The sequence below is a fragment of the Pan troglodytes genome, chromosome 7 (assembly GCF_028858775.2).
Source record: "Pan troglodytes isolate AG18354 chromosome 7, NHGRI_mPanTro3-v2.0_pri, whole genome shotgun sequence".
Classification (NCBI taxonomy): domain Eukaryota; kingdom Metazoa; phylum Chordata; class Mammalia; order Primates; family Hominidae; genus Pan; species Pan troglodytes.
Window position 1 is genome coordinate 21,682,896 of NC_072405.2, and position 16,949 is coordinate 21,699,844.

At 37.9% G+C, this 16,949-nt stretch overlaps 1 protein-coding gene and 1 long non-coding RNA gene across 6 annotated transcripts in view; one reads left to right on the top strand and one right to left on the bottom strand.

Moving 5' to 3' along the window:
• DLC1 (DLC1 Rho GTPase activating protein) overlaps positions 1–16,949 on the bottom strand; it is a 527,396-nt gene that overhangs the window by 343,074 nt on the left and 167,373 nt on the right. The gene's annotated exons all lie outside the window — the stretch shown is intronic.
• The window catches only part of LOC107976243 (uncharacterized), a 150,373-nt gene that overhangs the window by 90,386 nt on the left and 43,038 nt on the right, over positions 1–16,949 (top strand). The window lies entirely within an intron of this gene.

Genomic DNA, 16,949 nt, shown 5'->3' on the forward strand with positions numbered 1-16,949 from the left:
GATAATGCTGGCCTCATAAAATGAGTTAGGGAGGATTCTCTCTTTTTCTATTGATTGGAATAGTTTCAGAAGGAATGGTACCAGTTCCTCCTTGTACCTCTGGTAGAATTCGGCTGTGAATCCATCTGGTCCTGGACTCCTTTTGGTTGGTAAGCTATTGATTATTGCCACAATTTCAGATCCTGTTATTGGTCTATTGAGAAATTCAACTTCTTCCTGGTTTAGTCTTGGGAGAGTGTATGTGTCGAGGAATTTATCCATTTCTTCTAGATTTTCTAGTTTATTTGTGTAGAGGTGTTTATAGTATTCTCTGATGGTAGTTTGTATTTCTATGGGATCGGTGGTGATATCCCTTTATCATTTTTTATTGCATCTGTTTGATTCTTCTCTCTTTTTTTCTTTATTAGTCTTGCAAGCAATCTATCAATTTTGTTAATCCTTTCAAAAAACCAGCTCCTGGATTCATTAATTTTTTGAAGGGTTTTTTGTGTCTCTATTTCCTTCAGTTCTGCTCAGAGTACCTACTTTTCTTATAGGGTGTTTCCATTAATGCTGGAATGTAGTGTGTGTCTCCAAGGATTTTCTTATGTCCTCATAATAGCATGAAAGGAGAAAGTAGGGAGGAAATTGGTAGAGACTTATGCTACAGTAATTAAGTTCAATTATATGAAATTGCCAATATCTGACTATTTTTTTTAAACTTAAGTTCTGGGATACATGTGCAAACTTGCAGGTTTGTTACATAGGTATACATGTGCCATGGTGGTTTGCTGCACCTATCAACCGGTCATTTAGATTTTAAGTCTCGCATGCGTTAGGTATTTGTCCTAATGCTCTCCCTTCCCTTAACCCCCACAACCCCTGACAGGCCCGGGTGTGTGATGTTCCCCTCCTTGTGTTCCCCTCTTTGTTCAACTCTCACTTATGAGTGAGAACATGCAGTATTTGGTTTTCTGTTCCTGTGTTAGTTTGCTGAGAATGACAGCTTCCAGCTTCATCCATGTCCCTGCAAAGCACATGAACGTGTTCTTTTTCATGGCTGCATAGTATTCCGTGGTGTATATGTGCCACATTTTCCTGACCATTTTTTACCTTTATAGTGGCTCCATATAATAAATGGAGTGGCAAATACAGACTAACCTGCTTAATTTTAGGCCATATGTATGACTAGTTTCCATGCAGTAAGCCCCATGTGGCAGAAAGACCACTATATTCTGTTTATAGGAGAAACATCAGTTTGAGCTCTTGGATGCTTTCTCTAAACCCCTTACAGATTATACTGAGAAACTTGGATGGGTCTCTCCTTTATGGACTGATAGCTGCCCATACTTCTGATTAAAAAGTTAAGGGAGTTAGCATCGTAGCTGTAATTCCTCGTTAATCTTTTGCTTAACCATGAAAAAGACATCATTTTTAAGTTTTCCAAAACTCAATGACAAATCCAGAATACATGTCATTTATTTTTAACATAACTATTTCTTTCATTGAGCTCTTTTTGATGATAAGTAGTCAGTTTAGCTGCCTTATATTGTTAAGCTTTTCATGCATATATTATCTCCTCACGCAGTTTTTAAAGTCTACCTGAGAAAAGACTGGGCTCATGTGTCTCTGCAACCCCTAATGTACCCAGTAGCGTCTATGCACAGAGTAGGATTCAAAAATATTTTTAAATTAATTAGCAATTATCTACTAAGTCCTAATCTTTAATAACCATCTGCATATATCTGGCAATCTCTAAAAGTCAAAGTTTGACCTGAGTCCATGGGTGAGATTAAAAAAAGTCAAAGTTCCTACGGAAAAAGCATAAACAGCTATGAGGACATTTTCTCTTTAATGGAAGATAACTTTTCAGATGCACTGATTAGAACATGTGTTGGCAGTAGACTGGTTCATTGTTTGTGTCCTTGCAGGACTTAGTCAAAACTCAAAAACGTCTTTGTGGTATAATATTTCTGAGGGAAAGGGAAATTTGAAAAATAGCCTTTTGCTTCCAAAATATTGAGGTTACTCATCCTCCAATTCCCTGAGATCATTAAGACCTGTTTGTTTGCCTTTTCCTTGTGCATAAGGAAACCAAACAATGGCTTCTTCTTTCCCAATATGGTAATAACTCTTAACCCTAATTTCTGCCTAGGGAATCTCTCTGGCACAGGGAAGAGAAATTTTTCTCTATTTAAATATGTATCTAACTTGTTCTCCATATGAACTATGTACCCATGAAAGGGACCCATATGTTTCTATGGTTTTTAATTCAAATGGTCATAGTTACTAATATTCGAGTCTTCTGTGGAGTTGACTTGTACCTATTTCCCATCATGAATAGTAATTCTTTGGTTATCAATTGTATAAGTATAAATAAAACTATGACTGATAAATCTTTTGAGTCAGAGAGCTTAAGAAAAATATTAAACAGACTTTTAAAATGAGTTTGGGATTCAGGATTCCTTAAAATATTATGTTTTGAAGGGTATATATAGCATATATATTTAATGAGGTTTAAACTAATACCTAAAAGTAATCTTTCTGTGTTTTCAAAAGATGAGGTTTAAGACAATACAGTATTACTGTTCTCAGAAGCCCATGGTAGATGAAATGGTGTTTAGTGATAAAATTATATTATTTTCATATGAGAGAACCAGACCACAAAGTAGTAAAAGTAGTATTTCAACACTAGAAAGGAATTCAGAGATTGCATTTTTTTTTACCAATGAGTAGTTGTCTATATAATATAGTAATATTAATAAATGATTGGCTTCCTAGGTTTTGACTGCAGGAGTGGGGAGCTGGAGAGAAGGTTAAAACATATCCTAGAAAACTCTGCACGTTTACTGCATACATTAGGTGACAAATGGGTGTTGTGCCAGTGTAAGTCTCTTTGAATGTTTTAGTTAATCTTGGAGCAAATTTGTCACTTCTTTCATTAGTTCTGGTTAAAGGGAGGGTGCTGGGGTTTATTTTCTTTTATTTTTTCTTTCTATATAGAGCAACTATTAGATCAATAATATAGTGTACACAAGAGATAAATAAATCCTCTCTTAAGGAGTTGATACTACATCTGGTGGATCAACATGCAAACAACCAGCTAAAAAAAAAAATGGAATGTGTCCAGTGTTTGAGCAAAGTGCTATTAAAGCAAACAAAACAAAAAGATTCTGATTGGGTGATATGGCCCAGGGTCAGCTTCATAGAGAAGACAATTACATTGAGCCTTGAATTTGAGTAAAATGGAAGGAAGGAAGCCATGGAAGCGCATGGTGTGATGGGAAATCATAGGGCATAGACATATTAACAAAATAGGTGTAGAATTCTGAAGGAGTTGGGGGGTGATGTAAGACTCTAGCTCTAGCTCAGTTCTTATGCAAAGCACAGTGAAAGGCACAACTAAACACAAAAGAGTCACTGAATTGAATTGATTTTTGCAGGTTTGCCCTGTCTACCAAGTTTGGCATGCTTGTCTTTCTATTTTTCTCTTCACTCACCATTTCTCTTTTCCAGGTCTTCATTATTATATTTTTAGAAGGAAATAAATGCATTTTTGTAAAATTATATTGAAAGTGGAAAAATAAAATGAACATTTTCTGCTCTTCCTCTGATCCCTACTACCTCACAGGGCCATCTTTACAGGAGACATGTACTGGCATAGTATCGCCCTTATTTGTTTCAAGGTGAACCTAAATTTGCCATTTAAGTGATTTGGAGAAGTAGACTTGTTTTATAAGCTGATGGGGAGGGATCTTTGCTAGGATGGTATAGTTTCATCTCTCTGTTATTTGTGGATAACCCTTGATTCTTAGTATTGAAGAAAGAATGAATTATAATACTAACTATAATTATAAGAAGTATTAGTATCTTCAGTACTAAGGAGGATTAATACTATGATTAATTGCTAGGCATTTCCTAAACATTCTGTGACCATTTAAACAGAAATCGGATTTCTGCTCTGATGTGTGCCATTGCTGAATTTGATAAAATTCTTATTTACATTTTATTCAACCACAGATGTTTACTGATGACTAAAAGGGCAAATACATGAGAAAGTATAGATCTTTTAACAGATCCTGTCACCATTAGTAATAAAATAATTCAAAATCCGTGTTCTTCTCTTTAGAACAATTTAAAGAAAAGGCTGAATATTTTTATTCTAAACGTCCTTGTGGACTGAAAGCTCTGATCCATTACAGACTCAGAAGGCCCATCCGAGGGGAAAATAAGAATTATGATCTCATTATTTTTAAGATTCTGTTATTTGCTCAGCAAAACATAATCCAAATGTGCATTTTACTACAGCTATAGAAATAGAAAGTAAATTAAACAATCCTAAGAAATGTCTTTATTCTATTTAATGGAATTTTAAGGGGATATTTCCTTATGCTATTGAAAATAAAAACACAGCAACAGTGTTCCGGCAGACTGTCCTCACAAACTTTGGAAATTAAAACAAAACAAAATAACTCATTGTCCTACCTGGAAAAAATAGAAATAATGATAAAAATAAAAATCAAGGCCGGGTTCAGTGGCTCACCCCTATAATCCCAGCACTTTGGGAGGCCGATCACGTGAAGTCAGGAGTTCAAGATCAGCCTGGCCAACATAGTGAAACCCCATCTCTCCTAAAAATACAAAAATTAGCCAGGTGTGGTGGTGCACACCTGTAATCCCAGGTACTCTGGAGGCTGAGACAGGAGAATTCCTTGAACCCTGGAGGCAGAGGTTGCAGTGAGCAGAGATCACGCCACTTCACTCCAGCCTGGGCGACAGAGAGAGACTCTGTCTCAAAAATTAATAATAACAATAAAATAAAAATCAGATCTCCAGTATTTGCCTTAAGATCTTCCTTGTGCTCTTGGTCCAAAATTAGTGATTTTTTTTTCTTTTTGAGATGGAGTCTGGCTCTGTCGTCCAGGCTGGAGTGCAGTGCTGCGATCTTGGCTCACTGCAAGCTTCACCTCCCGGGTTCATGCCACTCTCCTGCCTCAGCCCCCTGAGTGGCTTGGACTACAGGCACCCACCACCTCGCCTGGCTAATTTTTTTATATTGTTAGTAGAGACGGGGTTTCACCATGTTAGCCAGGATGGTCTTGGTCTCCTGACCTCGAGATCTGCCTGCTTCGGCCTCCCAAAGTGCTGGGATTACAGGCATGACAAAATTAGTAATTTAATAAAATGAACCTACTTTGAGTATTTATCACAATCTCTGTGCTTAGTACATAATGTACCAATGCATATGGAATATAAATGGCTATAAATATGATCATATGCATTTATTGCTAAATATTGACAGGAAGTAAGTGCTGAGAATTCTATGACTTTTTTTTTTTCACATGCCATGTGTCCAGGAATATTGTTTTGAAACCCTGCTGAGTATTTAGGATATGCTTCTCTTTCCAAGTTCCTAGAACACAATGTGCAGTAAAAAAAAAAGGGTCATTATCTCTCAGGGAAATATGCAAGCTCCATAGATGCACGAGGCAAGCGGCTGTTTCCCACAAACTCTTCGGCTTCTCTTGAGCACAGGATGGGAATAAAAATCCTCTAGAAAATTAACCACATGTTAGTGTTGAAACATTGCCAGGAACACAGACAGCCCTGGAGGGTTAGTTTCATATCAATATTGATGGAGCCATGTGGCAGGGCAAGAAAATGGCACATCTTGCTCTCAGAGTTCACAGGACTGAGTATTTTTATTTAGATGAAAAGGAAAACTTGGAAAACAAACAGCAGTGGGAATGATGCTGCTAACACTCACTGTCTGACATCTTCAAGACTAATATATGGTGATAGAGTGGTTCGCTTTCTCTATCAGTCTCATTTAAAGAAATCCCTGGGAGGCAGAGAGACTGTATTTGGCAGAAGGGGAGAGGGATGTTATAAAGCCTACCTGATAAGTGAGACTGTTGCATTTTATGGACATTTTTGAAGTATTGAGTCAATATCATTATTATACTGTGTCATAGCAAAAAAAAAATCACATTATCGTGGTCAAACTGATTGTAGTTTAATGTATATAAAGCAAAACCAACTTCCTCCTCCCCACTAAAAACTATTTTTCTGTTTTTAAAATGTAAAATTTTTATTTTTGGGGGGACAGGGTCTCACTGTTGCCCGGGCTGTAGTGCGGTGGCACAATCATAGCTCACTGTAGCCTTGACCTCCTGGGCTCAGGCTCAAGTGATTGTCCTCTATTTAGAACAAGTTAAAGAAAGGACTGAAGGCCTCAGCCTCCTGAGTAGGTGGTACCACAGGCATGCACCACCACATCTGGCTAGTCTTTTTATTTTTTGTAGGGACAGGGTCTGGGTATGTTGCCCAGGCTGGTCTCGAACTCCTAGGTTCAGGCAATCCTCCTGCCTTGCCCTTTCAAAGTGCTGGAATTACAGGTGTGAGCCACCCCGTATGGCAATTATTATTATTATTATTATTATTTTGGCAAGGAAGAATCTGATTGGATACAAATTGAAAAGATGTCCACGCTTAATATTCCAAATATTGTCTCTTAAATGACAGTCAGTTTTCTTTTGATATAGGGAAATTATAGTCATTATGAATATAAACACCTGACATCAAAGTTGGCAAGTGGTAGATACTCCACAAATACTTTTCGTCTCCTTTATTTTCTAAGCCTTAATAGTATTCTCTAAATCACACGCTTGTGCTACATAGATGCACACGTTTTTATTACTAGGAGCAGCTACCATTGTACTAGTAGTTGGATACCAATATCTTTTACTTATCTGAATAGTTACCTCTGTATTTTAATAAATACCTTCTTTTTATCTCAGATAAAACCCTTGACACTCTAAATTCAAATGAATCTCAGTTTTAGTCTGTTTGCCTCCTTTCTCACCCTGTGCCATCTTTTCTCAGAAGGTCCCAGAATTTAAAGCTCAAGTGAGAATTGACACCATTAAAAGTATCCTCGTCTTTAAGCAAATATGACAATTGAGACTTAGTAGGGGCAACATAGATTTAGAAATCAGTCCTTCTTCCTCGCAGATCTGTGTTCTTTCCATTTTTCTATGTTCTTCATATTTCCTCAGGGTTCCTGTGTTTATAGTCCCATTGCCTCGTTCTTATATATATATTTTTCCTTCTCTTCTTTAAATTGCCTACATTTGTCTCTCATCCTAGGATTTCCTCCAGTTTTTGCTGCAATCATTAGAGCTTACCTCAAGATTACTTTCAATGATGCTCTACTGGAAAAATGTGTCGTATCACGAGTTTTTGTTAATGTTGTCAAGTTTAAGCCTATAACTTGCCGTGCTTAAGTATGAATCCCCCTGGCTTTTGTCTGATGCAGGTGTGGCCCATTTTTCAACCTGTACTTTGGGAGTTCCTGCTGTTTGCTGATTCCAGACTCCTTGCCTTGTTTTGTTTTGTCTTTTTAGAAATGTGTCTTTTACACATTTGTCTTCATACAAATGTGTGTGGGGCTCTTGGCTCTCTCCCTGCCTACCCAATTCCATGCCCCACTGTACGGTTAATGCCCCAGCTTTGCAGTTGTTTTCCCAAACTGTCATTGACTATCAGTGCATTGCCCCATGCCTCCAAGATTTTCCCACAGTTCTCTGTCCAACTCTGGCTCATGGGGCTCTGTCCCGACACTGGCTCATTCTATTCTGTCCTCCTGGATGTCTCCAGGACAGCAGCTCCACTCCTGAGGCTCCCCCTAGTCTCCACCCATTTCTCCTTTCCTTGACCCTGCATCATCATTCCAGTGAGAGCCATATAATTTCACACCAATTCTTTCCCATTGTACAGAATTACATTTTCTTAACATAGATGAAGATGTAAAAGCATCCCTGGATCTGTTTCTGTCTCTGTTAGCTTCAACTCTATGCTGCTTTTCAGCTCAGCAGTCACCTCTTCCTACTCTACCTCGAAATATTTGATTCATTCTGCATGGGATAATTGGTCCCCCTCTCTCTGTGACTTCTTTCTCAATCCCACTTCCCGTGGAATTACTCAGTCTTTTGTACTGTACCTTGGGCCCCTTGTTCTCATGGCAATTATAATCATATATGTCTTTTTTCACCCCAAAATGTGAGGTCCTTGAGATTAAAAAATGAATCTTAAACCTTTACATTGCATGCTTTTATTCTGAGCCTTCTACAATTTCTGCCTCATTTCTTTATTAGACTGAAGCTCTGGGATGCAGGAATAATGTCTTCTTCTGCCTTTGTACCTCTCACAGAACCAAATAAAATGTTAGGCATATAGTGGTCATTCCACACTCTGACTGCTTCACCATCTGGCCAGAAATCCAGTTACGGTGTTCCAGTTTGCTTGCAGAGAGACAACATCCTCTGTGCAGGTGGCTTCGGGGAGCAGGGGAAGGGCTATGATGAAAGTTTAGGGCTTGGGAATGAAAGGCATTTTGTTTTGCTTGGGAGTCTTAATCTCAGTCTTTCCAGGCTTTTGTATGGGCGTGTGTTGTACTAGTGTAAAAAGATAAGGTGGCAAAAGAGAACAGAGGAATGGGAGGTGCAAGTACCTTCACTGGGTCCACAGACATCATGGCATGGCAAGAGACGCTGTGTGCCCTGATACAATCATAAATTCATTTCAAGCATACATGTGGGTTTATATTAATATTTCAAAAATGTTATTGTGAGGATGTTAGTAGAGGATTTTCACTTTAATTTTAATAGGCATGGCTTGAGAGGAATGTTTGAATAATCAAATCAATTTTCAAAAATTCTGTTTTCTACGATTTTTAACTTTTATAAGTTTTTAGTGAATCATTATGATATCTGTTAGCAAACTGAAAGCTTTGAGAGCTCCTAAAGAAGAATATTTAGTTTGATTTAACCAATCATTTCTCGAACATATCTGAGCATAAGATCCTTTTATCTATTTTTTTGTTTTTGTTTCACAGAACACTAGTTTGGGAAATGGTGACCCAGCTACTCCAGGGTGACTTGAGTTCAGAAGAAAAGATATGCCTTGGGAGATTGTAGGGTACACTCTTTCCACCTGTTGAGTCTCTGAGAGTTAAAAACCTATCCAAAATGGATTTTTTTTTTTGCCATTTAACGTGATGGGATATGGTGGAACTACATGCTTGCTGTGACTCCTTTGTGTTTTTCTCAATGTATACCATTTTAGGTGGCCCGAGGGTGTTCTTGAAAACATAGAACTAATTCTTCAAAGAGTATTTATACAGTAACCCAATTATAGAAGAGACTTAAGTAGACTCTGATCAGGCTACAGGGCAACCTGGTGGGGTGAGAGAAGGCATAATTTCTGCCTAAATAAGTTCCATAGAATCATTAGAAAACCACTGGATTCAGTGATCTCTAGGGTCTTTTATGACTCTAGAGACATTGACCTTAGTTATTAGATAAACTCTGATGGTTTATGATTAAAGGGATGAACAAAACATGACCTAGAAATACAATTATAAGATAAAATCTACATTCCTCAATGGTGTTTAAGGTGTGGTTTATCAAACACCTGTATCAGAAACACTGTGGTTCTTTCTAGCAATACAGATCATAGGTCTTCTCCAAGGCCTACCAAATCATAGTGGAAGAGACCTGGACATTTGCAGTTTATCAAATCCCTTAGATGATTCTTAAAAATATTAAAGTTTGAAAACCAGTGATGTAGAGCAGTGATTTAAAATAGAAGTGCATAGAAGGATAAACTGTTGAGTTTTATGCGATGTAAGTATCTGGCCACTATCCCCATACAGTCTGATTTAATAAATTTGGGATAAAGTCTAGGCATCCATACTTAAAAACAAACAAAAAACTTTTTGTAGTGATTTGTAGTCGTTGAAAACCACGGATATAGTGTAGGGAGAAGTAAAATACAAAAAGCTTAGATGTACAGCTACTGTCATCATGCAGCAGCAAGTTTGGCATTGAGCTTCCTAGTAGTGAAAGCAAAAAAGGGAAAGTTTTATCCTATGTATCTTTTGCCATGCCCATGTCAGTGCAGGGAACATAGTGATACTCAGTAAGTATATTTTTATTTATTGGCAGCAACCTTGCATTTCTTGTTAGTATCTATTTGGATAGAATCTCTAGATTTTAAATAATTCTTCTTGCTCAGAAAGACACACAAACAAATTTTCAGCTACGTATAACTTAAAGAATGCCAAAATATTTGTTTGGAAAACATGCTGATATTTAATAATGCATACTTTAATGTAGTTACTGAGTAACAGAAAATTCAAAGGTTAAATCCACATTTGTTTTTGATATCTTTAAGTTATTCATATCATATTTAAATGCTATCTGATGTTTGCGTGAGCATATAGGTGGTTCTTAACCATGACTAAACATTAGATTCACCTCGAATCACCTTAAGAAATCCTTTTAAAAAATTATGGTACCTAGGCCACACCCTGGAACAATTATAGTATTCAGAATCTGTGGGAATGGTATATAGGCATCAGTATTTTATAAAATTCTCTAAGTAAGTCCAAAGGAAAGCCAAGGTTCCTGCTTAGATCAATAGTTCTCAAATTGGAGAGTGCATGAGTCTTCTGGGAGTTTGTGGAAAGGCAAATTCCCTTCCTCCCTGCAACTGAGATTCTGATCCAATAGGTTTATCTGAATTTCGCATGTGATTGTGCCATTAGTGGCCTCTGAGAAACAAAGGACTTTGAAAAAAATCAAATAGATCCTAAAAAGAAATCCAAAAGTAAATGGTACGAGAAGTAAATATGTGATCATTATTTCCAATGCTGCTTAATTACCATTTACTAGTAAACATGGTTATTGGAGACCTTTCATCTGTGATGGTTGGCAGGTGATGATTACATATTAGAGTCCAAGAAGCTCCTGAATTCAGTAAATCTATTGCCCTCATTTTCATTCTTTTGAAAAAAATGATTTTTAGGTTATATTTTGAGGTGGTGCTCACTGTCTTCCTTTTTTCTGCAGTACTTTTGAAGGTGAAAAGGGAACACACTTTCAACTTGAAAACATAGTTTCTCCATTGAATAAAAAGATTGGAACATTTACCTGAAAAGTGTTGCTTTAGGAAATTTGGTAATTAATTTAAAAATCTAGACAATGGGAAGGCTGAAAAGAATCAACATTTATTTCTTGGTTAAAATTCTAAATCTAAAAGCAAAATGTTTATAAATCACAGAATTTTACAAACTACTAGATTTGTAAATTGCATTTTATTGCTGCTAAATTTCCAATAATGGATTATATTATGCTTGAATAATTACTGAGGTAGAAATATATTCACAATACATTTTGAAGTTTAAAAGAGTTATAACATGGCATGTATGGCTAATTGCTATCCTATGAAGTCGCATAAAACATACTGAAAAATTGAAAACAACAAATGAGAATAATCTATAAAATGCATAAGTGCTTCTTCCATGTCAGTCAACTGAGGGTTTATTAAGCTATGGCATGAGTTTGAGCTCTTTAGGTTGTCCTTCCCAGAAACACTATTCAAAGTAGCTTAAGCAAAAAAGAAAATGTATTGGTGACATAACTGAGAAGTCCAAGAGGATGACTGAGGCACAGATGTGTTCAAGAATCAAGCATTGGCCAGGCACAGTGGCTCACGCCTGTAATCCCAGGACTTTGAGGGCTGAGGCGGGCGGATCACGAGGTCAGGAGATCGAGACCATCTTGGCTAACACGGTGAAACCCCGTCTCTACTCAAAATAGAAAAAATTAGCCGGGCGAGGTGACGGGCGCCTGTAGTCCCAGCTACTCGGGAGGCTGAGGCAGGAGAATGGCGTGAACCCGGGAGGCGGAGCTTGCAGTGAGCCGAGATCGCACCACTGCACTCCAGCCTGGGCCACAGAGTGAGACTCCGTCTCAAAAAAAGAAAAGAAAAGAAAAGAATCAAGCATTGATGTCACAACTCTGTCTCTCTTGTCTCTACCTGTCTTTGTGATGACTTTGTTTCCAGGTAAGATTTCTCAATGCCATGGCAAATATGGCTACCTCAAATTCAAGACATATATCTGCTTTAGAAAGAATGTTCTGAGAAAAAAGAAAAAAAAAATCATGTGTAATTGTGGTCAGGGGGATACGGACTGATGGGTTAGAATGGGTGATATGCTTACCTATCTGTAGGGCTTGGGAAAGGGAACGTGGGTGGGGAAGTGGGGTGGCAAGTGGAGGATAGGGGCCATGAAAGTGACAGCCTCCTAAAGCTGAGTAGAGCAGATGGAGACATAAAAAGATTCAGGACAGATAAAAGGTAATAGTTTTCTTGCAGTAATTTATATAGAAAATAAGTCCAAAGAAAGAAATATTTTTCTACCAGATCTTAGAAATTCATATGTGACATTTTATCACAACTCTTGTATTTGTTTATATTCATGCCAGTGGTTTTCTGCTTCTCTATCAAATCTCCTGTTGAAAAGAAGAAAATATCTATTTATTGGAAAGTATTCTTTGGTTGATATTTGAAAATGATGGAGCAAATCAAACAAAATCTAAAATCACACAATTTCAACATCTTCACCAAAATATATCTATTTTCACACAAAGTATCATCATGAACTCAATAATGTATTATATTGAAAATGAGACCTAACTATAGGCAACTTGAGAACAGATATTTATTGCATGTCCTTGACTACGGAAAATACTAATGAAAGATATCCTAAATAAATGGCAGACATGGGAATGGTGATCTAATTTGAGAGCAAAACATGCACCTAAGAAAAATTAAAATGTGAACAGTGATAAAACAATATATCATTAAGCGCTAAATGCTACAATACATCTTATATGCACTCATGCTAATAGAGACATTCGAATTCTCATTTTAATCCTACAATATTATAACTCGTATACACATAACAGGTTTATTTTCATTTTATCGAACATCATTGGAGAAATATTAAATTCTTTGCACTAAGAAAGGCAATACTCTAAATCAATTTTAAGGTTGATTTTTGCTTTACACCCATGGAGGCTGGAAAATCTCTTCTGCCCATAGGAAGAGGAGTAGGGAACGTGTAAAGTGCCTCAGTGAAAAAGCAGGTGAGAAAAAGACTCAAATGTTATTCAGTTTTGGCAACTAGGAGATGACTAGTGACATTTTTAAGTGTAGTTCCAGTAGAGTGGTGATGATATAAGACAGAGTCACATGAAGTCTACTCAGGAGGTGAGAAAATGAAGACAGTGACATTAGACTGCGCTGACAAGGAGCTGGCCTGAGAAGGGAAACACTTTCAAGAGTAGCTGCTGTGTGGTGCTCTACTGCTGGGGAAGTGTGCTGCTGTCCTGCTGGAGGAGGTTCCTCTCTTCTTTTTTTTTTTTTTTTTTTTTCCTTTTTCAAACATAGAGGAGAGAGAATCTAACTTGTAAGTTGAAGAAAAGAGTCAGTTTGGAAGGAACAGTTATTGATAGCACAGACATTTGGAAAGAACGATGGAGTAAAGCCACTGAAAACTGTAGGATGAGATGAGATGCAAAGTACAGGATGTGTTAGCTATTGAAGAGAACAGGCATTCCTATTCCATGAAGCCTAAGAAGAATTTATGAAAAAATGTGCACATTTGTGAGGAGAGGACAGGGACTTGAAGGAGTTTTTTGACCCATGACTCTAGTTTCTCTTTGATAAAAATGGCGAGGCTCTTACTGAAAATGTGTAAGGGTGTTCTGGGGCTCAGTAAGGCTTAATGGGCAGGATGAAAGAAATCTTTGGAATAGGGGTTGGGGACTGTCACATTTCCACAGTGGAAACTTCTATTAAGGTAGTTACAGATCAAGAAAAAGCATGGATAAGAGCTAAACTTACCTAAACCAATCACAAATGCCTGTCTCATATGTAAAAAGTTAACAACCAAGTTGGCTTTTCCAATTAATGGTCAGTCAAATGTTTAAAAAGTGATAAATCCAACTGTAAGTTCCACAAGTCTCTAACTTTCTTCCTCAAAGTGGCAGGAAACTGATTTTTAAAAGAAATTTCTGAAACTCACAGACTGAAATGAGATTATGCAATTATAGGTAGGCTGATATCTTTAATTATGTACAATGTCAGGTGTTTTTGTCCTATAAATTTTGACATTCTCTGTTGACTCAATTATATCTCTCTTTTGGGAACACATACTGAAAAAAATGGCAACAATTTTTTCCAAATACACTGTGTTCATTCCAGAGGAAAAGAAAAAGTGGATGTTCCTAAGGAATCATATTTTTGTTTGTTTGTTTTGTTTTGTTTTTGTTTTTCTTGAGATGGAGTTTCACTCTTGTTGCCCAGGCTGGAGTGCAATGGTGTGATCTCGGCTCACTGCAATCTCCGCCTCCTGGGTTCAAGCGATTCTTCTGCCTCAGCCTCCCGAGCAGCTGTGATTACAGGCCTGTGCCACCATGCCCGGCTAATTTTGTTTTGTTTTGTTTTGTTTTTTGGTCTTTTTAATTGAGATGGAGTTTCACCATGTTGGACAGGCTTGTCGCGAACTTCTGACCTCAGGTGATCCACCTGCCTCGGCCTCCCAAAGTGCTGGGATTACAGGCGTGAGCCACTGCGCCAGCCACAATCATGGTTTGTTGGCAATAGAACAAACTCCTGTTTAATGCCATACTTTTACAAATGAGGATGATGTCATAACTAGCCAACAATAGAGGTGAGATGGAACAGTGAGTTCTAAACCACTGCTCTTTTTATCAGATAACTCTCTATAACCCAAGATGTCACTGCTCTAGATTTTAAACATATGCAGTATGATGAAAACCAGTAATTTGAGTTTCTCCATCTCAATTCACAAAGTTTATTAGTGTTTTCTTTGGAGCTGTAAAAACATGCAGGCATGACAGTTAGTATTGAGAATGTGTGTGTGTGTGTGTTCATGCACATGTGTGTATGTATATGTTTAAGAGAGAAAGCAAGAGGCACAAAGAAGGATGATTTGGCTGGGGACCTAGGTTAAGTGTTGGCAAGGTGACTTACAAGGAAATTCACATTGTTTTCATGCCTGCTAACACCACATCCACCATGCAGCCGATGGTTCAAGAAGTAATTTCCACTTTCAAGTTTTATTATTAGTAGTATTTTTCGAGACAGGGTCTCACTCTGCCGCCCAGGCTGGAGTGCACTTGCAGTCTCATGGCTTACTGCAGCCTCAAACTCCCAGGCTCAGGCAATCTTCTCGCCTCAGCCTCCTGAGTAGCTGGGACTACAAGCCCTGCTCCAACACACCTGGCGAATTTTTGTATTTTTGGTAGAGACGGTGTTTCGTCGTGTTGCTTAGGTTGGTCTTGAACTCCTGAGCTCAAGCGATCCACCCGCCTTGGCCTCCCAAAATGCTGGGATTACAGGCGTGACCCCCGTGCTCACCCTGAAGCCTTATTATTTAAGAAATACATTTTGTAAGGCTATAGCTGCCATGGATAGAATTTCTTTGATAGATCTAGGTAACGTACATTAAGAGCCTTCTGGAAAGAATTCACTATTCTAGATACCATTAAGAGAATTCATGATTCATGGAAGGAGGTAAAAATATCAACATGAACAGGCATTTGGGAGAATTTGATTCCAGTCCTCATGGATGACTTTGAGGGGTCCAAGACTTCAGTGGAAAATATCCCCACAACAAGAATTAGAAGTGGGGCTTAAAGATGTGGCTGAATGGCTGGAATCTCATGATAAAACCTGAATGGATGAGGAGTTGTTTTTTCTTTTCTTTTTTGAGACAGAGTTTCACTCTTGTTGCCCAGGCTGGAGTGCAATGGCACGATCTCGGCTCACTGCAAACTCCACCTCCCAGGTTCAAGCAATTCTCCTGCCTCAGCCTCCCGAGTAGCTGGGATTACAGGCATGCGCCTCCACACCTGACTAATTTTTGTATTTTTAGTAGAGATGGGGTTTCTCCATGTTGGTCAGGCTGGTCTTGAACTCCTGACCTCAGGTGATCTGCCCACCTCGGCCTCCCAAAGTGCTGGGATTACAAGAGTGAGCCACTGTGCCCAGCGAGAAGTTGTTTCTTATGGATAAACAAATAAAATGGTTCTTTCAGATGGCATCTACTCCTGATGAAGATACTGTGCACATTGTTAAAATGACAACAAAGAACTTTGAATATTACAAAAATTTAGTTGACAAAGGAGTGGGAGAATTGACTGTAATTCTGGAAGATATGCTACTCTGGGGAAAATGCTGTCAAACAGCACTGCAAGCTACAGAGAAACCTTTTGTGAAAGGAAGAGTCTATCAATGCAGCAAACTTTATTGTTGACTTATTTTAAGAAATTGCCATGGCCATTCCAACTATTACTCCCATCAGTCAGCTGCATCAATATCAAGGCAAGACTCTCCACCAGCAAAAAGATTGAGCTGCTGAAAGTTCAGATGATTGTTAACATTTTTTAGGAATAAAGTATTTTTAAATTAAGATATGCACTTTTTAAAAGACAGAATGCTGTTGCATACTTGACTACAGTATAGTGTAAACATAACTTTTATGTGCACTGGGAAACCAAAATACTTGTGTGAGTCACTTACTGGGACATTTGCTTTATTGCAGTGGTCTGGAATGGAACCTACAATATCTGCAAAACATGCCTGCATCTTGCTTCACATTCTATCATTATTTTCCTACTGTATGAATGTGCGTAGGAAACATGTTTTGCTGTGTAGAGATAAATTGGTAAAAGAGACTAATTCTACACCTTGGTTTTCCTTTATTATTAGTCCAGCAGGTTTTACACTTTTCTTGAAAATGACATCATATCAAATTTTACTGTCCAGTATTCAATTACCTATCAAGAGTTAATCTCTGAAACGAGAAACCTTGTTAGTGGACCAAAAGGACTGACCCGTTTTCAATCTTCATTATTTTCACTTTTCCAGACTTGTCTATAAAGCAGGTTCTTAGATTTTTTAAAAAATGTCATTGTCCGGACAATTGGGCTTTACAAATTTAAAAGTTCCTGTAGGAGTAACTAAAACAGTTTTTTATTTTTTTAAGCAGCATTTTAACACACAGCAACTGGACAATGCAGAAAACAGACAAA